This window comes from Callionymus lyra, chromosome 8 (assembly GCF_982586985.1).
Source record: "Callionymus lyra chromosome 8, fCalLyr1.hap1.1, whole genome shotgun sequence".
In the NCBI taxonomy this organism is placed as follows: domain Eukaryota; kingdom Metazoa; phylum Chordata; class Actinopteri; order Syngnathiformes; family Callionymidae; genus Callionymus; species Callionymus lyra.
This window is the reverse complement of record NC_141825.1, coordinates 3,731,215-3,752,725: the sequence shown is the minus strand read 5'-3', so window position 1 is coordinate 3,752,725 and position 21,511 is coordinate 3,731,215. Positions and strand designations below refer to the sequence as shown.

The 21,511-nt window shown below is 46.9% G+C and overlaps 14 non-coding genes and 3 pseudogenes across 14 annotated transcripts; all 17 read right to left on the bottom strand.

Annotated features, from left to right (window-relative positions):
- Positions 1-72: 72 nt before the first annotated feature.
- LOC148073331 (U1 spliceosomal RNA) lies at positions 73-237 on the bottom strand. The gene has a single exon (XR_015712572.1). It is a non-coding gene; the product is annotated as a U1 spliceosomal RNA (small nuclear RNA).
- A 401-nt stretch (positions 238-638) lies between these two features.
- LOC148073330 (U2 spliceosomal RNA) lies at positions 639-829 on the bottom strand. The gene has a single exon (XR_015712243.1). It is a non-coding gene; the product is annotated as a U2 spliceosomal RNA (small nuclear RNA).
- A 701-nt stretch (positions 830-1,530) lies between these two features.
- On the bottom strand, positions 1,531-1,695 carry LOC148073329 (U1 spliceosomal RNA). Its single transcript, XR_015712502.1, has one exon. It is a non-coding gene; the product is annotated as a U1 spliceosomal RNA (small nuclear RNA).
- A 469-nt stretch (positions 1,696-2,164) lies between these two features.
- Positions 2,165-2,355, bottom strand: LOC148073328 (U2 spliceosomal RNA). Its single transcript, XR_015712236.1, has one exon. It is a non-coding gene; the product is annotated as a U2 spliceosomal RNA (small nuclear RNA).
- Positions 2,356-3,056: 701 nt separating this feature from the next.
- LOC148073327 (U1 spliceosomal RNA) lies at positions 3,057-3,221 on the bottom strand. Its single transcript, XR_015712501.1, has one exon. It is a non-coding gene; the product is annotated as a U1 spliceosomal RNA (small nuclear RNA).
- A 469-nt stretch (positions 3,222-3,690) lies between these two features.
- LOC148073326 (U2 spliceosomal RNA) lies at positions 3,691-3,881 on the bottom strand. The gene has a single exon (XR_015712248.1). It is a non-coding gene; the product is annotated as a U2 spliceosomal RNA (small nuclear RNA).
- Positions 3,882-4,599: 718 nt separating this feature from the next.
- On the bottom strand, positions 4,600-4,764 carry LOC148073325 (U1 spliceosomal RNA). The gene has a single exon (XR_015712583.1). It is a non-coding gene; the product is annotated as a U1 spliceosomal RNA (small nuclear RNA).
- Positions 4,765-5,233: 469 nt separating this feature from the next.
- LOC148073324 (U2 spliceosomal RNA) lies at positions 5,234-5,424 on the bottom strand. Its single transcript, XR_015712215.1, has one exon. It is a non-coding gene; the product is annotated as a U2 spliceosomal RNA (small nuclear RNA).
- Positions 5,425-6,108: 684 nt separating this feature from the next.
- On the bottom strand, positions 6,109-6,273 carry LOC148073323 (U1 spliceosomal RNA). Its single transcript, XR_015712571.1, has one exon. It is a non-coding gene; the product is annotated as a U1 spliceosomal RNA (small nuclear RNA).
- Positions 6,274-6,674: 401 nt separating this feature from the next.
- LOC148073322 (U2 spliceosomal RNA) lies at positions 6,675-6,865 on the bottom strand. The gene has a single exon (XR_015712242.1). It is a non-coding gene; the product is annotated as a U2 spliceosomal RNA (small nuclear RNA).
- Positions 6,866-7,566: 701 nt separating this feature from the next.
- Positions 7,567-7,731, bottom strand: LOC148073321 (U1 spliceosomal RNA). Its single transcript, XR_015712500.1, has one exon. It is a non-coding gene; the product is annotated as a U1 spliceosomal RNA (small nuclear RNA).
- A 469-nt stretch (positions 7,732-8,200) lies between these two features.
- Positions 8,201-8,373, bottom strand: LOC148073320 (U2 spliceosomal RNA; annotated as a pseudogene).
- A 5,293-nt stretch (positions 8,374-13,666) lies between these two features.
- On the bottom strand, positions 13,667-13,840 carry LOC148073319 (U2 spliceosomal RNA; annotated as a pseudogene).
- A 701-nt stretch (positions 13,841-14,541) lies between these two features.
- On the bottom strand, positions 14,542-14,706 carry LOC148073318 (U1 spliceosomal RNA). The gene has a single exon (XR_015712582.1). It is a non-coding gene; the product is annotated as a U1 spliceosomal RNA (small nuclear RNA).
- Positions 14,707-15,175: 469 nt separating this feature from the next.
- LOC148073317 (U2 spliceosomal RNA) lies at positions 15,176-15,366 on the bottom strand. The gene has a single exon (XR_015712214.1). It is a non-coding gene; the product is annotated as a U2 spliceosomal RNA (small nuclear RNA).
- A 684-nt stretch (positions 15,367-16,050) lies between these two features.
- Positions 16,051-16,215, bottom strand: LOC148073316 (U1 spliceosomal RNA). The gene has a single exon (XR_015712570.1). It is a non-coding gene; the product is annotated as a U1 spliceosomal RNA (small nuclear RNA).
- Positions 16,216-16,616: 401 nt separating this feature from the next.
- On the bottom strand, positions 16,617-16,789 carry LOC148073315 (U2 spliceosomal RNA; annotated as a pseudogene).
- Between the last annotated feature and the right edge of the window lie 4,722 nt (positions 16,790-21,511).

Here is a 21,511-nt window from a genome sequence, read left to right as displayed (position 1 = left end):
CAAGGACAAGCCTCGGCTGAGTGTTCCACACGAGCTTGCATCAAACTAAAGCATTCTTTAACAAGTGATGAACGGGGGAGAGCGCGAACGCAGTCCCCCACTACCAGAAATTATGCAGTCGAGATTCCCACATTTGGGGAATTCGCAAAGGTCAGCATGACCTACAGTGCAATGGCCGGGCCTCGCCTTGGGTGAACCACCTTCCTGATCATGGTGTCTCCCCTTCCAGGTAAGTATGAATTGTAGAGCTCATAGACTTGATGGCCTGGAAATAATCCCTTGTTCTTACTCATGGTGGGGAGTAATGAGCCACACAGGGTAAGGAACAAGGCAGAGTAAGGAGCCACACAGAGTAAGAACCCAGACCTAGTAAGGAGAGCAACACTATGAAAGGAACCAGACAGATTAAGGAACCATATAGGGTAAGGAACAAGGCAGAGTAAGGAGCCACACTATGAAAGGAACCAGACAGAGTAAGGAACCATACAGGGTAAGGAGCCATACAGAGAAGGGAACCAGGAAGGGTAAGGAACGAAATACCCCCATCCTTCTCCTCACTTGAACACTCCACATCAATTGGGAAAGGTCTTGGCCAACCGCTTGAGGGGTTTGTACACTTAATTTCCATACAACTTTTAGGTTTTTGCACTGTTCCCAGAGATAATGCAATACCGGGTCAATGCGCAGAGAGGGTGGAGCAAGCCCCTGGCCCTACTCCCATGTCCAAAAATCAATTTAACATATGGTCTCCATATAGGAGACGTATCAGATATTAAACTGATAAGAACAGATACTACACTTGATCTTAGCCAAAAGGCCGAGAAGCGATGGCAACCATGTGCATGACCTTTTAGAGGGGCTCGAAAGGTCAACGAGAGCCACTTACGGGGCCACAAAGGGTAAAGAACCAGAAAAGGTAGGGAGCCACATAGGGTAAGGAACCGCACAGGGTAAGGAACCACACAAAGAAAGGAACCTGACAAGGTAAGGAGCCACACAGAGTAAGTAACCAGACAGAGTAAGGAACAACACAGAGTAAGGAACCAGACAGAGTAAGGAGCAACACAGAGTAAGGAGCAACACAGGGTAAGGAACAACACAGAGTAAGGAGCCACACAGAGTAAGGAGCCACACAGAGTAAGGGACAAGACAGAGTAAGGAGCAACACAGAGTAAGGAGCCACACAGGGTAAGGAACAACACAGAGTAAGGAGCCAAACAGGGTAAGGAACCAGACAGGGTAAGGAGCCATACAGAGAAAGGAACCAGGCAGGGTAAGGAACCAGATCTCCTTCTCCTCACTGGAATGCTCCACATCAATTGGGAAAGGCCTGGGCCAACAGTTTGAGATCAGTCCAGTGCTAAGAAGGTTGACAAAGGTCATTCACTGAGAGCGCGATTTTAACTTGATCCCAGAAGGTGATTCCAACCTACCCGGCAACTTGTTAAACCCTACAGACAAGGACAAGCCTCGGCTGAGTGTTCCACACGAGCTTGCATCAAACTAAAGCATTCTTTAACAAGTGATGAACGGGGGAGAGCGCGAACGCAGTCCCCCACTACCAGAAATTATGCAGTCGAGATTCCCACATTTGGGGAATTCGCAAAGGTCAGCATGACCTAGAGTGCAATGGCCGGGCCTCGCCTTGGGTGAACCACCTTCCTGATCATGGTGTCTCCCCTGCCAGGTAAGTATGAATTGTAGAGCTCATAGACTTGATGGCCTGGAAATAATCCCTTGTTCTTACTCATGGTGGGGAGTAATGAGCCACACAGGGTAAGGAACAAGGCAGAGTAAGGAGCCACACAGAGTAAGAACCCAGACCTAGTAAGGAGAGCAACACTATGAAAGGAACCAGACAGATTAAGGAACCATATAGGGTAAGGAACAAGGCAGAGTAAGGAGCCACACTATGAAAGGAACCAGACAGAGTAAGGAACCATATAGGGTAAGGAACAAGGCAGAGTAAGGAGCAACACTATGAAAGGAACCAGACAGAGTAAGGAACCATACAGGGTAAGGAGCCATACAGAGAAGGGAACCAGGAAGGGTAAGGAACGAAATACCCCCATCCTTCTCCTCACTTGAACACTCCACATCAATTGGGAAAGGCCTTGGCCAACCGCTTGAGGGGTTTGTACACTTAATTTCCATACAACTTTTAGGTTTTTGCACTGTTCCCAGAGATAATGCAATACCGGGTCAATGCGCAGAGAGGGTGGAGCAAGCCCCTGGCCCTCCTCCCATGTCCAAAAATCAATTTAACATATGGTCTCCATATAGGAGACGTATCAGATATTAAACTGATAAGAACAGATACTACACTTGATCTTAGCCAAAAGGCCGAGAAGCGATGGCAACCATGTGCATGACCTTTTAGAGGGGCTCGAAAGGTCAACGAGAGCCACTTACGGGGCCACAAAGGGTAAAGAACCAGAAAAGGTAGGGAGCCACATAGGGTAAGGAACCGCACAGGGTAAGGAACCACACAAAGAAAGGAACCTGACAAGGTAAGGAGCCACACAGAGTAAGTAACCAGACAGAGTAAGGAACAACACAGAGTAAGGAACCAGACAGAGTAAGGAGCAACACAGAGTAAGGAGCAACACAGGGTAAGGAACAACACAGAGTAAGGAGCCACACAGAGTAAGGAGCCACACAGAGTAAGGGACAAGACAGAGTAAGGAGCAACACAGAGTAAGGAGCCACACAGGGTAAGGAACAACACAGAGTAAGGAGCCAAACAGGGTAAGGAACCAGACAGGGTAAGGAGCCATACAGAGAAAGGAACCAGGCAGGGTAAGGAACCAGATCTCCTTCTCCTCACTGGAATGCTCCACATCAATTGGGAAAGGCCTGGGCCAACAGTTTGAGATCAGTCCAGTGCTAAGAAGGTTGACAAAGGTCATTCACTGAGAGCGCGATTTTAACTTGATCCCAGAAGGTGATTCCAACCTACCCGGCAACTTGTTAAACCCTACAGACAAGGACAAGCCTCGGCTGAGTGTTCCACACGAGCTTGCATCAAACTAAAGCATTCTTTAACAAGTGATGAACGGGGGAGAGCGCGAACGCAGTCCCCCACTACCAGAAATTATGCAGTCGAGATTCCCACATTTGGGGAATTCGCAAAGGTCAGCATGACCTAGAGTGCAATGGCCGGGCCTCGCCTTGGGTGAACCACCTTCCTGATCATGGTGTCTCCCCTGCCAGGTAAGTATGAATTGTAGAGCTCATAGACTTGATGGCCTGGAAATAATCCCTTGTTCTTACTCATGGTGGGGAGTAATGAGCCACACAGGGTAAGGAACAAGGCAGAGTAAGGAGCCACACAGAGTAAGAACCCAGACCTAGTAAGGAGAGCAACACTATGAAAGGAACCAGACAGATTAAGGAACCATATAGGGTAAGGAACAAGGCAGAGTAAGGAGCCACACTATGAAAGGAACCAGACAGAGTAAGGAACCATATAGGGTAAGGAACAAGGCAGAGTAAGGAGCAAGACTATGAAAGGAACCAGACAGAGTAAGGAACCATACAGGGTAAGGAGCCATACAGAGAAGGGAACCAGGAAGGGTAAGGAACGAAATACCCCCATCCTTCTCCTCACTTGAACACTCCACATCAATTGGGAAAGGCCTTGGCCAACCGCTTGAGGGGTTTGTACACTTAATTTCCATACAACTTTTAGGTTTTTGCACTGTTCCCAGAGATAATGCAATACCGGGTCAATGCGCAGAGAGGGTGGAGCAAGCCCCTGGCCCTTCTCCCATGTCCAAAAATCAATTTAATATATGGTCTCCATATAGGAGACGTATCAGATATTAAACTGATAAGAACAGATACTACACCTGATCTTAGCCAAAAGGCCGAGAAGCGATGGCAACCATGTGCATGACCTTTTAGAGGGGCTCGAAAGGTCAACGAGAGCCACTTACGGGGCCACAAAGGGTAAAGAACCAGAAAAGGTAGGGAGCCACATAGGGTAAGGAACCACACAGGGTAAGGAACCACACAGGGTAAGGAGCCACACAAAGAAAGGAACCTGACAAAGTAAGGAGCCACACAGAGTAAGTAACCAGACAGAGTAAGGAACAACACAGAGTAAGGAACCAGACAGAGTAAGGAGCAACACAGAGTAAGGAGCAACACAGGGTAAGGAACAACACAGAGTAAGGAGCCACACAGAGTAAGGAGCCACACAGAGTAAGGGACAAGACAGAGTAAGGAGCCACACAGAGTAAGGAGCCACACAGGGTAAGGAACAACACAGAGTAAGGAGCCAAACAGGTTAAGGAACCAGACAGGGTAAGGAGCCATACAGAGAAAGGAACCAGGCAGGGTAAGGAACCAGATCTCCTTCTCCTCACTGGAATGCTCCACATCAATTGGGAAAGGCCTGGGCCAACAGTTTGAGATCAGTCCAGTGCTAAGAAGGTCGACAAAGGTCATTCACTGAGAGCGCGATTTTAACTTGATCCCAGAAGGTGATTCCAACCTACCCGGCAACTTGTTAAACCCTACAGACAAGGACAAGCCTCGGCTGAGTGTTCCACACGAGCTTGCATCAAACTAAAGCATTCTTTAACAAGTGATGAACGGGGGAGAGCGCGAACGCAGTCCCCCACTACCAGAAATTATGCAGTCGAGATTCCCACATTTGGGGAATTCGCAAAGGTCAGCATGACCTACAGTGCAATGGCCGGGCCTCGCCGTGGGTGAACCACCTTCCTGATCATGGTGTCTCCCCTTCCAGGTAAGTATGAATTGTAGAGCTCATAGACTTGATGGCCTGGAAATAATCCCTTGTTCTTACTCATGGTGGGGAGTGATGAGCCACACAGGGTAAGGAACAAGGCAGAGTAAGGAGCCACACAGAGTAAGAACCCAGACCTAGTAAGGAGAGCAACACTATGAAAGGAACCAGACAGATTAAGGAACCATATAGGGTAAGGAACAAGGCAGAGTAAGGAGCCACACTATGAAAGGAACCAGACAGAGTAAGGAACCATATAGGGTAAGGAACAAGGCAGAGTAAGGAGCAACACTATGAAAGGAACCAGACAGAGTAAGGAACCATACAGGGTAAGGAGCCATACAGAGAAGGGAACCAGGAAGGGTAAGGAACGAAATACCCCCATCCTTCTCCTCACTTGAACACTCCACATCAATTGGGAAAGGCCTTGGCCAACCGCTTGAGGGGTTTGTACACTTAATTTCCATACAACTTTTAGGTTTTTGCACTGTTCCCAGAGATAATGCAATACCGGGTCAATGCGCAGAGAGGGTGGAGCAAGCCCCTGGCCCTTCTCCCATGTCCAAAAATCAATTTAATATATGGTCTCCATATAGGAGACGTATCAGATATTAAACTGATAAGAACAGATACTACACTTGATCTTAGCCAAAAGGCCGAGAAGCGATGGCAACCATGTGCATGACCTTTTAGAGGGGCTCGAAAGGTCAACGAGAGCCACTTACGGGGCCACAAAGGGTAAAGAACCAGAAAAGGTAGGGAGCCACATAGGGTAAGGAACCGCACAGGGTAAGGAACCACACAAAGAAAGGAACCTGACAAAGTAAGGAGCCACACAGAGTAAGTAACCAGACAAAGTAAGGAACAACACAGAGTAAGGAACCAGACAGAGTAAGGAGCAACACAGAGTAAGGAGCAACACAGGGTAAGGATCAACACAGAGTAAGGATCCACACAGAGTAAGGGACAAGACAGAGTAAGGAGCAACACAGAGTAAGGAGCCACACAGGGTAAGGAACAACACAGAGTAAGGAGCCAAACAGGGTAAGGAACCAGACAGGGTAAGGAGCCATACAGAGAAAGGAACCAGGCAGGGTAAGGAACCAGATCTCCTTCTCCTCACTGGAATGCTCCACATCAATTGGGAAAGGCCTGGGCCAACAGTTTGAGATCAGTCCAGTGCTAAGAAGGTCGACAAAGGTCATTCACTGAGAGCGCGATTTTAACTTGATCCCAGAAGGTGATTCCAACCTACCCGGCAACTTGTTAAACCCTACAGACAAGGACAAGCCTCGGCTGAGTGTTCCACACGAGCTTGCATCAAACTAAAGCATTCTTTAACAAGTGATGAACGGGGGAGAGCGCGAACGCAGTCCCCCACTACCAGAAATTATGCAGTCGAGATTCCCACATTTGGGGAATTCGCAAAGGTCAGCATGACCTACAGTGCAATGGCCGGGCCTCGCCTTGGGTGAACCACCTTCCTGATCATGGTGTCTCCCCTTCCAGGTAAGTATGAATTGTAGAGCTCATAGACTTGATGGCCTGGAAATAATCCCTTGTTCTTACTCATGGTGGGGAGTAATGAGCCACACAGGGTAAGGAACAAGGCAGAGTAAGGAGCCACACAGAGTAAGAACCCAGACCTAGTAAGGAGAGCAACACTATGAAAGGAACCAGACAGATTAAGGAACCATATAGGGTAAGGAACAAGGCAGAGTAAGGAGCCACACTATGAAAGGAACCAGACAGAGTAAGGAACCATACAGGGTAAGGAGCCATACAGAGAAGGGAACCAGGAAGGGTAAGGAACGAAATACCCCCATCCTTCTCCTCACTTGAACACTCCACATCAATTGGGAAAGGTCTTGGCCAACCGCTTGAGGGGTTTGTACACTTAATTTCCATACAACTTTTAGGTTTTTGCACTGTTCCCAGAGATAATGCAATACCGGGTCAATGCGCAGAGAGGGTGGAGCAAGCCCCTGGCCCTACTCCCATGTCCAAAAATCAATTTAACATATGGTCTCCATATAGGAGACGTATCAGATATTAAACTGATAAGAACAGATACTACACTTGATCTTAGCCAAAAGGCCGAGAAGCGATGGCAACCATGTGCATGACCTTTTAGAGGGGCTCGAAAGGTCAACGAGAGCCACTTACGGGGCCACAAAGGGTAAAGAACCAGAAAAGGTAGGGAGCCACATAGGGTAAGGAACCGCACAGGGTAAGGAACCACACAAAGAAAGGAACCTGACAAGGTAAGGAGCCACACAGAGTAAGTAACCAGACAGAGTAAGGAACAACACAGAGTAAGGAACCAGACAGAGTAAGGAGCAACACAGAGTAAGGAGCAACACAGGGTAAGGAACAACACAGAGTAAGGAGCCACACAGAGTAAGGAGCCACACAGAGTAAGGGACAAGACAGAGTAAGGAGCAACACAGAGTAAGGAGCCACACAGGGTAAGGAACAACACAGAGTAAGGAGCCAAACAGGGTAAGGAACCAGACAGGGTAAGGAGCCATACAGAGAAAGGAACCAGGCAGGGTAAGGAACCAGATCTCCTTCTCCTCACTGGAATGCTCCACATCAATTGGGAAAGGCCTGGGCCAACAGTTTGAGATCAGTCCAGTGCTAAGAAGGTTGACAAAGGTCATTCACTGAGAGCGCGATTTTAACTTGATCCCAGAAGGTGATTCCAACCTACCCGGCAACTTGTTAAACCCTACAGACAAGGACAAGCCTCGGCTGAGTGTTCCACACGAGCTTGCATCAAACTAAAGCATTCTTTAACAAGTGATGAACGGGGGAGAGCGCGAACGCAGTCCCCCACTACCAGAAATTATGCAGTCGAGATTCCCACATTTGGGGAATTCGCAAAGGTCAGCATGACCTAGAGTGCAATGGCCGGGCCTCGCCTTGGGTGAACCACCTTCCTGATCATGGTGTCTCCCCTGCCAGGTAAGTATGAATTGTAGAGCTCATAGACTTGATGGCCTGGAAATAATCCCTTGTTCTTACTCATGGTGGGGAGTAATGAGCCACACAGGGTAAGGAACAAGGCAGAGTAAGGAGCCACACAGAGTAAGAACCCAGACCTAGTAAGGAGAGCAACACTATGAAAGGAACCAGACAGATTAAGGAACCATATAGGGTAAGGAACAAGGCAGAGTAAGGAGCCACACTATGAAAGGAACCAGACAGAGTAAGGAACCATATAGGGTAAGGAACAAGGCAGAGTAAGGAGCAACACTATGAAAGGAACCAGACAGAGTAAGGAACCATACAGGGTAAGGAGCCATACAGAGAAGGGAACCAGGAAGGGTAAGGAACGAAATACCCCCATCCTTCTCCTCACTTGAACACTCCACATCAATTGGGAAAGGCCTTGGCCAACCGCTTGAGGGGTTTGTACACTTAATTTCCATACAACTTTTAGGTTTTTGCACTGTTCCCAGAGATAATGCAATACCGGGTCAATGCGCAGAGAGGGTGGAGCAAGCCCCTGGCCCTCCTCCCATGTCCAAAAATCAATTTAACATATGGTCTCCATATAGGAGACGTATCAGATATTAAACTGATAAGAACAGATTTTTTGATTTTCAAGAATTTTTTATTGGCAGTTCAGTGTCTTTTCACATTTTTAAAGGGATTTAAAAATGAAAAACATACAGTTAAAAGAGATACTAAAACAAGGTATAAAAACAATTTCCTTTCTCTTCTCTCTTGGATGTTGTGCAGGAGCGGGGCAAGTCCAAGATATGTTCCCCACCGCTTCCCCCTCCAACGGAAAACTGGTCCATCCCCAGGTGAACAGAGCCTTCCTCCCCATTGCTCCTACCCACCAGCCACACCCGGAGAGCCATGGTCCGCCTCTGCCTTGAGCTTCACCGTGTGGCTCCGGTTCCTTCGTCCGGTGAAGCAGAGACGACGCTTCTTTGCGACTGTGTCCGGGGCCCGCCGCTTTCTCTCATGGTGTTGATGGTTAGAGAGGCCCTGCGGAGCACAGCCACGGGGGGAGTCTGCCTCTGCTTCCTCACCAACAGGTTTCTGGAGGACCACAGGCTTTCTTTTATCGCGGCTAGGGTGAGCCAGTAACCTGCCAACACCTTTGCAGGGATCTTTCTCTGGCTCACCCCATACAGCACCATCTGGGCTGTCAGGTCTCCACCTGTTGGCAAGTTCGGGAATTTCAAGGAACCGGCCAGTGCCCACAGCTCGACAGCAGAACTGCACTCCCAGAAGACATGCCTCACTGACTCAGAGGCGCCACACCCTGGCCGTGGGCAGGTTGAATGCGCTGCCATTCCTCGGGAGTGCATGACGGACCTGACCGGGAGGATCTCGTGGGCCACCATCCAGGACAGATCCCGTAGTCCGTTGGTGAGGGCAGGGTGGTTCACATTCTTCCAAACTGTGCTGGGCTCACCTTGGGTAAGCCCACGCACTGGACTCACTGGTTCCCGCTCCTGCACAAGAGACACAAGAGAGTTCAATCTACTTAAAACATGTACATCTCCCTCAAGATTAAAACCCTTTAAAAATTTCTCGATAAAACCATAGGAGGGTGGCATGTTAAAAGACACTGGCACTCGGAGGTCCCACTTCACCAGTCCCAACCGTCGGAGATAGTACCCCATCCAGAAACGTGTCATAGCTACGGTTTTTGGATTTCTGGATGGGGCGGTTACTATTTTTAGGTGGAGGGATGTGTAATGTCCTCCGAGTACCAGTCTGAGGTCTGGAAACCCTTTCCCTCCCTTTTCTCTTTCCTTTTTCATGGTCGCTCTCTTTAACCTTTCGGTTTTTGAGCGCCATAAAAAATAAAAAAGCTTCCTTTCAACAGTTAAAAGCACCCTCCTAGGCGGGGTAAAAACTGAACATACCAATAAAAAAAGAGGTACTATAACTGTCTTTATGATTAAAATCTTCCCTTCAAAAGTCAGTCGTCTTAGTCCCCAGTATCCCAGTCTTTGACTAACTTTACCTAACACCTGGTTCCAATTTGTCGCCCCCTCCCCGTGTTTGTCAAATTTTACCCCAAGTATTTTTAGTTCAGTCTGGGTCACTGTCAGAGGTAGTCCGGTCTTTTCAACGTCAGTCCAAGGTCCATAGAAGTGGGCATGGGTCTTGTCTCTGTTGAGCTTGGACCCAGAGGCCAGTCCAAACCAGTCAGTCAGGTCTAAAGTTCTGTGGAGAGAGAGGAGGTCAGAACAGAGAATACTAAAATCGTCCATATATAAAAAACATTTTGCTTCCCTCCCTCCACTACCCGGAATTGGCACCCCCCTGATCCATTGGTCCCTTCTCAAGACCTGTGCCAGAGGTTCAATGCAAGCCACATACAAGAGGGCAGATAACGGACATCCCTGTCGGACACCGCAGCGGATATTTACTGCTTTTGTCAGATGCCCGTTAACAACAAATCTGCTTGTTATATCCCGGTATAGCAGGCCCACCCAATCCAAGTATTTCTGTGGAAAACCCATCTTTTGCAGTACCTTGAAGAGGTACTGGTGCGAGATCCGATCAAAGGCTTTTTCAAAATCTAAATTTAATACTAAAAGTCGGATGTTTCTGTCTCTCGCCAGACAGATGGTGTCTCGGATCAGTATGAGGTTGTCTGTGATCTTCCTCCCAGGGACGGCACAGGCTTGATCCGGGTGGATCAGCCCATCTAAAAAAGGAGACATACGTGATGCTAAAATCTTACTAAAAAGTTTACAATCAACATTTAAAAGTGTAATTGGTCTCCAGTTCCGGATGTCCGTCTTGTCTTTGTCTTTGTGTAAAAGTGTAACTATTCCTACTCTAAAACTGTCGGGAAGTGTCGTCATTGTGTCAAAGTCGTTAAAAACAGCAAGCAAGTCAGGGGTTAAAATGTCCCAGAAAGTCCAATAAAATTCCACAGGGAGTCCATCCTCTCCTGGGCTTTTGTGGTTTTTAAAAGTTTTTATACATTTTGTCATTTCCATTTCTGTAATTGTTTGTGTTAAGGTTTCACTGTCATTGATTGTTTTTGACAGCATTTTTAAAAGTTCATTTAAAACATTTTCTTCGACCTGCTTTCTGTTATATATATTTGTAAAAAAAGTTTCAATGACTTCTTTTAGTCCCTCATTTGTATTTTCAATATTTTCTCCATTTTTTAAATTAAAAATCCCTCCCCCTCTGTTTAGAATCTTCCTAAAAAAATAACATGTACACTTTTCCCCTTCTTCTATTTCTCTTTCTTTACTCCTTATTATTGCCCCTTTACTTTTCTTTTCGCTTATTGCAGTCATTTCCTGTTTTACATTTAAAATCTCCTCGTTAAAATCGATACCATTTTGGTTTAATAAAAAGTATCTTTGTAGTCTTTTCTGCAGTCCCATCATGCGTCTGTCGTCCCTATCTTTTGTCTTTTTACCTGCCTTCATAAAGAAAGTCTGTGTCCTCCCTTTCACCATTTCCCACCACGGTGCTCGTGTCTTGTACATGTCTTGAAGGGTCTGCCAGTCTTTGTACTGCTCCCGGTATTCCCTAACTAACTCCCTATCTTCTAAAAGGGAGCAGTTAAGTTTCCACAGACCTCTTCCTACAGTCACACCTTGCGTGATTGAAAGTGTGCAGGAGAGAAGGACGTGATCAGAAAAGAAAACAGGTGTTAATGTTGCATCTGTCGGGGGGCAGTCTCTTGAAAAAAGGTAGTCAATGCGAGAGGCTCTGGTACCATCACTACTGAACCAAGTGAAGCCCTCCTCTCTTGGATGCAGTGTTTTAAAACAGTCGCATAGTTTAAAATCTTTTCGGATTTCCTGTAATAAAACCGACGTTTTGTCCATTTTAAAATCGCACCCTGCTCCTTTGCGGTCACTCCTACTTAAAATACAATTAAAATCCCCTCCAACAACTAATGGTCTCCTACCTAGCATGTGGGACTGCAGGTCTTCTAAAAGGTCATACCTGTCGTTTTTGTCATTAAAACCATATACATTTAAAATGTTAATGTCGGTTCCCATAAAAGTCAAGTTTGCTAAAATTGCCCGTCCGTCTTTCACCACTGTGCTACCCTTCAGTGAGATATTTTTGTTTTTAATTAGGATGGCCACCCCGTCATTTTTGTTTTGGTTCGAGCCGCTCCATATAGAGGGCTGTGGCCATAGCTTTTCCCACTCTCTGTAGTTTTTTAAAAAGGGTAGCCCACACTCCTGAAGTAAAAACACATCTGCTTTAAAATCCTTTAAGAACGTTAAAACAGTTTGGGCTCTAACTCTCGACTTCACACTTCTAACATTGATAGTCGAGAAGGTGATAGACATGAGTAAGGTTAAAAGCAACAGGTAAAACATTTTTAAAAGACTACAGAGAGGGGACTATAAAAATCATTTGATATCTTGTGAAAGTAGCTCCCATCTACACTCATGGTTTTTGAGTGGAGCCTTCGAGCTGACTTTCCCCTTCGAGCTCTCGGTGTCGGGCTTGGCAGCATGGCTTTTCTTACCAGTTTTGCGAGCTTTTGGGGTTGACTGTAAGGCGACATCAAGGAAAGAGACCTCGTTGGGGGGGTTTGGAGGGAATTCTCTGGAGCCCTCACTGGAGTCGCTCTCTGTAAAAGCTCCAGGTCTTCCCCTCTTCTCCACCATCTCTGGGGGATCCAGAGATATATCGGACGCCGGTCTCTTGGAGAGCTGTGGATTTGGGAGGGGGACATACAGTGTTTGATCTTCCTCCTCCAGTTTGCCATCAGACTCCCCCACCCCCTCCCCCACTTCCTCCATTTTGTCCTCCACATTATCTGTGGACTCTGTGGAGGCGGAGACTGAGGTGGAGGAGGAAGATGTCCCCTCCCCTTCTCCCTCCCCCTGTGGGCCCTCTCCACCACTAGGAGGATTTGGAGGGAGATTTGAAAGTTTCCCGCCAATTTTTTGATTTGGCGGGAAACTTTCCCTCTCTTTCTCTCCATTTTCCTTTTCCGCCATTCTTGTCACTTTCAACTTGTTGGCAAAAGATCGTGGACAGTCTCTGAAGAGATGGTTCAAGTCACCACAAAGATTGCACTTTCTGCCATTGGAACACTGTTCATAAGTATGTCCAATTTCTCTGCACTTGCCACAGAATACTTTTTCACAAGCCTCTACCAGGTGTCCATGCTCCCCACTTCTCCGGCAGAGCTTGGGCTGACCCTGGTAGTGGATGTAGCCCCATTTTTCTCCCAGGACCATCATTGGTGGGAGATGTTTTAGGCCCTGGAAGCCCTGAGGGTCCGGCCATTGCTGGATAGGGACCCTCCATGAGCAGTTCCAGATGCCATCCTCATCTCTCACCTTGGTAGCCTGGCCTTTGACAGTACAATATCTCCCCAGCCATATGCATACATCCTCTGCATTTACAGTTTCATTGAACATTCGGACAATCACCGTTTTCAAGGAGTTGTCCGTCAGTTTCTCCACTGCAAATGCAGAAAACTGGGGTTTGGCATTCTCAAAACGAATCCAAAAATCTTTAAGCTGAACAGCAGACCTAAAACTGACATCGAATCCTTTGTTAAAGGGTAACGAAAGGATACAGTTCAAGTCATTTGGAGTAAACTCCAAAATTTGCTGAATCAGCTTTCTAGAAAAATCTAGTCTTGACATGTTTAAAAGTTTACCATTAACTTCATTAAAATTAAAACGCACAGTGTGGTGCCTCCGCATGCCAGCATGGGAGGCTGACATGGTGGAGACACCACAAAACTATGATAAAAATGAACAATAAAATCTATAAAAAATCACTAAAAAGCCAAACTTAAAAGGTAAAACTTAAGAGGTACTTACCTGTTACCAGGAACCAGTATACTGGTCCAAGGTAGTAAAGTGCGTGTGCCGTGTATCCCCTGTGAAAAATGGAAACAGTTACAAGAAATGCTCTGTTTTTTCACTGGAGAGATGAAATATCCTCCAGAGTAGTGAACACTCAAGCCACTGATCAGCAAGAGTGTGATCTACCCAACGGAGGTGATCGCAGTCTTAACCAAAGGCCGAGAAGCGATGGCAACCATGTGCTGATAAGAACAGATACTACACTTGATCTTAGCCAAAAAGGCCGAGAAGCGATGGCAACCATGTGCATGACCTTTTAGAGGGGCTCGAAAGGTCAACGAGAGCCACTTACGGGGCCACAAAGGGTAAAGAACCAGAAAAGGTAGGGAGCCACATAGGGTAAGGAACCGCACAGGGTAAGGAACCACACAAAGAAAGGAACCTGACAAGGTAAGGAGCCACACAGAGTAAGTAACCAGACAGAGTAAGGAACAACACAGAGTAAGGAACCAGACAGAGTAAGGAGCAACACAGAGTAAGGAGCAACACAGGGTAAGGAACAACACAGAGTAAGGAGCCACACAGAGTAAGGAGCCACACAGAGTAAGGGACAAGACAGAGTAAGGAGCCACACAGAGTAAGGAGCCACACAGGGTAAGGAACAACACAGAGTAAGGAGCCAAACAGGTTAAGGAACCAGACAGGGTAAGGAGCCATACAGAGAAAGGAACCAGGCAGGGTAAGGAACCAGATCTCCTTCTCCTCACTGGAATGCTCCACATCAATTGGGAAAGGCCTGGGCCAACAGTTTGAGATCAGTCCAGTGCTAAGAAGGTCGACAAAGGTCATTCACTGAGAGCGCGATTTTAACTTGATCCCAGAAGGTGATTCCAACCTACCCGGCAACTTGTTAAACCCTACAGACAAGGACAAGCCTCGGCTGAGTGTTCCACACGAGCTTGCATCAAACTAAAGCATTCTTTAACAAGTGATGAACGGGGGAGAGCGCGAACGCAGTCCCCCACTACCAGAAATTATGCAGTCGAGATTCCCACATTTGGGGAATTCGCAAAGGTCAGCATGACCTACAGTGCAATGGCCGGGCCTCGCCGTGGGTGAACCACCTTCCTGATCATGGTGTCTCCCCTTCCAGGTAAGTATGAATTGTAGAGCTCATAGACTTGATGGCCTGGAAATAATCCCTTGTTCTTACTCATGGTGGGGAGTGATGAGCCACACAGGGTAAGGAACAAGGCAGAGTAAGGAGCCACACAGAGTAAGAACCCAGACCTAGTAAGGAGAGCAACACTATGAAAGGAACCAGACAGATTAAGGAACCATATAGGGTAAGGAACAAGGCAGAGTAAGGAGCCACACTATGAAAGGAACCAGACAGAGTAAGGAACCATATAGGGTAAGGAACAAGGCAGAGTAAGGAGCAACACTATGAAAGGAACCAGACAGAGTAAGGAACCATACAGGGTAAGGAGCCATACAGAGAAGGGAACCAGGAAGGGTAAGGAACGAAATACCCCCATCCTTCTCCTCACTTGAACACTCCACATCAATTGGGAAAGGCCTTGGCCAACCGCTTGAGGGGTTTGTACACTTAATTTCCATACAACTTTTAGGTTTTTGCACTGTTCCCAGAGATAATGCAATACCGGGTCAATGCGCAGAGAGGGTGGAGCAAGCCCCTGGCCCTTCTCCCATGTCCAAAAATCAATTTAATATATGGTCTCCATATAGGAGACGTATCAGATATTAAACTGATAAGAACAGATACTACACTTGATCTTAGCCAAAAGGCCGAGAAGCGATGGCAACCATGTGCATGACCTTTTAGAGGGGCTCGAAAGGTCAACGAGAGCCACTTACGGGGCCACAAAGGGTAAAGAACCAGAAAAGGTAGGGAGCCACATAGGGTAAGGAACCGCACAGGGTAAGGAACCACACAAAGAAAGGAACCTGACAAAGTAAGGAGCCACACAGAGTAAGTAACCAGACAAAGTAAGGAACAACACAGAGTAAGGAACCAGACAGAGTAAGGAGCAACACAGAGTAAGGAGCAACACAGGGTAAGGATCAACACAGAGTAAGGAGCCACACAGAGTAAGGGACAAGACAGAGTAAGGAGCAACACAGAGTAAGGAGCCACACAGGGTAAGGAACAACACAGAGTAAGGAGCCAAACAGGGTAAGGAACCAGACAGGGTAAGGAGCCATACAGAGAAAGGAACCAGGCAGGGTAAGGAACCAGATCTCCTTCTCCTCACTGGAATGCTCCACATCAATTGGGAAAGGCCTGGGCCAACAGTTTGAGATCAGTCCAGTGCTAAGAAGGTCGACAAAGGTCATTCACTGAGAGCGCGATTTTAACTTGATCCCAGAAGGTGATTCCAACCTACCCGGCAACTTGTTAAACCCTACAGACAAGGACAAGCCTCGGCTGAGTGTTCCACACGAGCTTGCATCAAACTAAAGCATTCTTTAACAAGTGATGAACGGGGGAGAGCGCGAACGCAGTCCCCCACTACCAGAAATTATGCAGTCGAGATTCCCACATTTGGGGAATTCGCAAAGGTCAGCATGACCTACAGTGCAATGGCCGGGCCTCGCCTTGGGTGAACCACCTTCCTGATCATGGTGTCTCCCCTTCCAGGTAAGTATGAATTGTAGAGCTCATAGACTTGATGGCCTGGAAATAATCCCTTGTTCTTACTCATGGTGGGGAGTAATGAGCCACACAGGGTAAGGAACAAGGCAGAGTAAGGAGCCACACAGAGTAAGAACCCAGACCTAGTAAGGAGAGCAACACTATGAAAGGAACCAGACAGATTAAGGAACCATATAGGGTAAGGAACAAGGCAGAGTAAGGAGCAACACTATGAAAGGAACCAGACAGAGTAAGGAACCATACAGGGTAAGGAGCCATACAGAGAAGGGAACCAGGAAGGGTAAGGAACGAAATACCCCCATCCTTCTCCTCACTTGAACACTCCACATCAATTGGGAAAGGCCTTGGCCAACCGCTTGAGGGGTTTGTACACTTAATTTCCATACAACTTTTAGGTTTTTGCACTGTTCCCAGAGATAATGCAATACCGGGTCAATGCGCAGAGAGGGTGGAGCAAGCCCCTGGCCCTCCTCCCATGTCCAAAAATCAATTTAACATATGGTCTCCATATAGGAGACGTATCAGATATTAAACTGATAAGAACAGATTTTTTGATTTTCAAGAATTTTTTATTGGCAGTTCAGTGTCTTTTCACATTTTTAAAGGGATTTAAAAATGAAAAACATACAGTTAAAAGAGATACTAAAACAAGGTATAAAAACAATTTCCTTTCTCTTCTCTCTTGGCTGTTGTGCAGGAGCGGGGCGAGTCCAAGATATGTTCCCCACCGCTTCCCCCTCCAACGGAAAACTGGTCCGTCCCCAGGTGAACAGAGCCTTCCTCCCCATTGCTCCTACCCACCAGCCACACCCGGAGAGCCATGGTCCGCCTCTGCCTTGAGCTTCACCGTGTGGCTCCGGTTCCTTCGTCCGGTGAAGCAGAGACGACGCTTCTTTGCGACTGTGTCCGGGGCCCGCCGCTTTCACTCATGGTGTTGATGGTTAGAGAGGCCCTGCGGAGCACAGCCACGGGGGGAGTCTGCCTCTGCTTCCTCACCAACAGGTTTCTGGAGGACCACAGGCTTTCTTTTATCGCGGCTAGGGTGAGCCAGTAACCTGCCAACACCTTTGCAGGGATCTTTCTCTGGCTCACCCCATACAGCACCATCTGGGCTGTCAGGTCTCCACCTGTTGGCAAGTTCGGGAATTTCAAGGAACCGGCCAGTGCCCACAGCTCGACAGCAGAACTGCACTCCCAGAAGACATGCCTCACTGACTCAGAGGCGCCACACCCTGGCCGTGGGCAGGTTGAATGCGCTGCCATTCCTCGGGAGTGCATGACGGACCTGACCGGGAGGATCTCGTGGGCCACCATCCAGGACAGATCCCGTAGTCCGTTGGTGAGGGCAGGGTGGTTCACATTCTTCCAAACTGTGCTGGGCTCACCTTGGGTAAGCCCACGCACTGGACTCACTGGTTCCCGCTCCTGCACAAGAGACACAAGAGAGTTCAATCTACTTAAAACATGTACATCTCCCTCAAGATTAAAACCCTTTAAAAATTTCTCGATAAAACCATAGGAGGGTGGCATGTTAAAAGACACTGGCACTCGGAGGTCCCACTTCACCAGTCCCAACCGTCGGAGATAGTACCCCATCCAGAAACGTGTCATAGCTACGGTTTTTGGATTTCTGGATGGGGCGGTTACTATTTTTAGGTGGAGGGATGTGTAATGTCCTCCGAGTACCAGTCTGAGGTCTGGAAACCCTTTCCCTCCCTTTTCTCTTTCCTTTTTCATGGTCGCTCTCTTTAACCTTTCGGTTTTTGAGCGCCATAAAAAATAAAAGAGCTTCCTTTCAACAGTTAAAAGCACCCTCCTAGGCGGGGTAAAAACTGAACATACCAATAAAAAAAGAGGTACTATAACTGTCTTTATGATTAAAATCTTCCCTTCAAAAGTCAGTCGTCTTAGTCCCCAGTATCCCAGTCTTTGACTAACTTTACCTAACACCTGGTTCCAATTTGTCGCCCCCTCCCCGTGTTTGCCAAATTTTACCCCAAGTATTTTTAGTTCAGTCTGGGTCACTGTCAGAGGTAGTCCGGTCTTTTCAACGTCAGTCCAAGGTCCATAGAAGTGGGCATGGGTCTTGTCTCTGTTGAGCTTGGACCCAGAGGCCAGTCCAAACCAGTCAGTCAGGTCTAAAGTTCTGTGGAGAGAGAGGAGGTCAGAACAGAGAATACTAAAATCATCCATATATAAAAAACATTTTGCTTCCCTCCCTCCACTACCCGGAATTGGCACCCCCCTGATCCATTTGTCCCTTCTCAAGACCTGTGCCAGAGGTTCAATGCAAGCCACATACAAGAGGGCAGATAACGGACATCCCTGTCGGACACCGCAGCGGATATTTACTGCTTTTGTCAGATGCCCGTTAACAACAAATCTGCTTGTTATATCCCGGTATAGCAGGCCCACCCAATCCAAGTATTTCTGTGGAAAACCCATCTTTTGCAGTACCTTGAAGAGGTACTGGTGCGAGATCCGATCAAAGGCTTTTTCAAAATCTAAATTTAATACTAAAAGTCGGATGTTTCTGTCTCTCGCCAGACAGATGGTGTCTCGGATCAGTATGAGGTTGTCTGTGATCTTCCTCCCAGGGACGGCACAGGCTTGATCCGGGTGGATCAGCCCATCTAAAAAAGGAGACATACGTGATGCTAAAATCTTACTAAAAAGTTTACAATCAACATTTAAAAGTGTAATTGGTCTCCAGTTCCGGATGTCCGTCTTGTCTTTGTCTTTGTGTAAAAGTGTAACTATTCCTACTCTAAAACTGTCGGGAAGTGTCGTCATTGTGTCAAAGTCGTTAAAAACAGCAAGCAAGTCAGGGGTTAAAATGTCCCAGAAAGTCCAATAAAATTCCACAGGGAGTCCATCCTCTCCTGGGCTTTTGTCGTTTTTAAAAGTTTTTATACATTTTGTCATTTCCATTTCTGTAATTGTTTGTGTTAAGGTTTCACTGTCATTGATTGTTTTTGACAGCATTTTTAAAAGTTCATTTAAAACATTTTCTTCGACCTGCTTTCTGTTATATATATTTGTAAAAAAAGTTTCAATGACTTCTTTTAGTCCCTCATTTGTATTTTCAATATTTTCTCCATTTTTTAAATTAAAAATCCCTCCCCCTCTGTTTAGAATCTTCCTAAAAAAATAACGTGTACACTTTTCCCCTTCTTCTATTTCTCTTTCTTTACTCCTTATTATTGCCCCTTTACTTTTCTTTTCGCTTATTGCAGTCATTTCCTGTTTTACATTTAAAATCTCCTCGTTAAAATCGATACCATTTTGGTTTAATAAAAAGTATCTTTGTAGTCTTTTCTGCAGTCCCATCATGCGTCTGTCGTCCCTATCTTTTGTCTTTTTACCTGCCTTCATAAAGAAAGTCTGTGTCCTCCCTTTCACCATTTCCCACCACGGTGCTCGTGTCTTGTACATGTCTTGAAGGGTCTGCCAGTCTTTGTACTGCTCCCGGTATTCCCTAACTAACTCCCTATCTTCTAAAAGGGAGCAGTTAAGTTTCCACAGACCTCTTCCTACAGTCACACCTTGCGTGATTGAAAGTGTGCAGGAGAGAAGGACGTGATCAGAAAAGAAAACAGGTGTTAATGTTGCATCTGTCGGGGGGCAGTCTCTTGAAAAAAGGTAGTCAATGCGAGAGGCTCTGGTACCATCACTACTGAACCAAGTGAAGCCCTCCTCTCTTGGATGCAGTGTTTTAAAACAGTCGCATAGTTTAAAATCTTTTCGGATTTCCTGTAATAAAACCGACGTTTTGTCCATTTTAAAATCGCACCCTGCTCCTTTGCGGTCACTCCTACTTAAAATACAATTAAAATCCCCTCCAACAACTAATGGTCTCCTACCTAGCATGTGGGACTGCAGGTCTTCTAAAAGGTCATACCTGTCGTTTTTGTCATTAAAACCATATACATTTAAAATGTTAATGTCGGTTCCCATAAAAGTCAAGTTTGCTAAAATTGCCCGTCCGTCTTTCACCACTGTGCTACCCTTCAGTGAGATATTTTTGTTTTTAATTAGGATGGCCACCCCGTCATTTTTGTTTTGGTTCGAGCCGCTCCATATAGAGGGCTGTGGCCATAGCTTTTCCCACTCTCTGTAGCTTTTTAAAAAGGGTAGCCCACACTCCTGAAGTAAAAACACATCTGCTTTAAAATCCTTTAAGAACGTTAAAACAGTTTGGGCTCTAACTCTCGACTTCACACTTCTAACATTGATAGTCGAGAAGGTGATAGACATGAGTAAGGTTAAAAGCAACAGGTAAAACATTTTTAAAAGACTACAGAGAGGGGACTATAAAAATCATTTGATATCTTGTGAAAGTAGCTCCCATCTACACTCATGGTTTTTGAGTGGAGCCTTCGAGCTGACTTTCCCCTTCGAGCTCTCGGTGTCGGGCTTGGCAGCATGGCTTTTCTTACCAGTTTTGCGAGCTTTTGGGGTTGACTGTAAGGCGACATCAAGGAAAGAGACCTCGTTGGGGGGGTTTGGAGGGAATTCTCTGGAGCCCTCACTGGAGTCGCTCTCTGTAAAAGCTCCAGGTCTTCCCCTCTTCTCCACCATCTCTGGGGGATCCAGAGATATATCGGACGCCGGTCTCTTGGAGAGCTGTGGATTTGGGAGGGGGACATACAGTGTTTGATCTTCCTCCTCCAGTTTGCCATCAGACTCCCCCACCCCCTCCCCCACTTCCTCCATTTTGTCCTCCACATTATCTGTGGACTCTGTGGAGTCAGTGGAGGCGGAGACTGAGGTGGAGGAGGAAGATGTCCCCTCCCCTTCTCCCTCCCCCTGTGGGCCCTCTCCTCCACTAGGAGGATTTGGAGGGAGATTTGAAAGTTTCCCGCCAATTTTTTGATTTGGCGGGAAACTTTCCCTCTCTTTCTCTCCATTTTCCTTTTCCGCCATTCTTGTCACTTTCAACTTGTTGGCAAAAGATCGTGGACAGTCTCTGAAGAGATGGTTCAAGTCACCACAAAGATTGCACTTTCTGCCATTGGAACACTGTTCATAAGTATGTCCAATTTCTCTGCACTTGCCACAGAATACTTTTTCACAAGCCTCTACCAGGTGTCCATGCTCCCCACATCTCCGGCAGAGCTTGGGCTGACCCTGGTAGTGGATGTAGCCCCTGTTTTCTCCCAGGACCATCATTGGTGGGAGATGTTTTAGGCCCTGGAAGCCCTGAGGGTCCGGCCATTGCTGGATAGGGACCCTCCATGAGCAGTTCCAGATGCCATCCTCATCTCTCACCTTGGTAGCCTGGCCTTT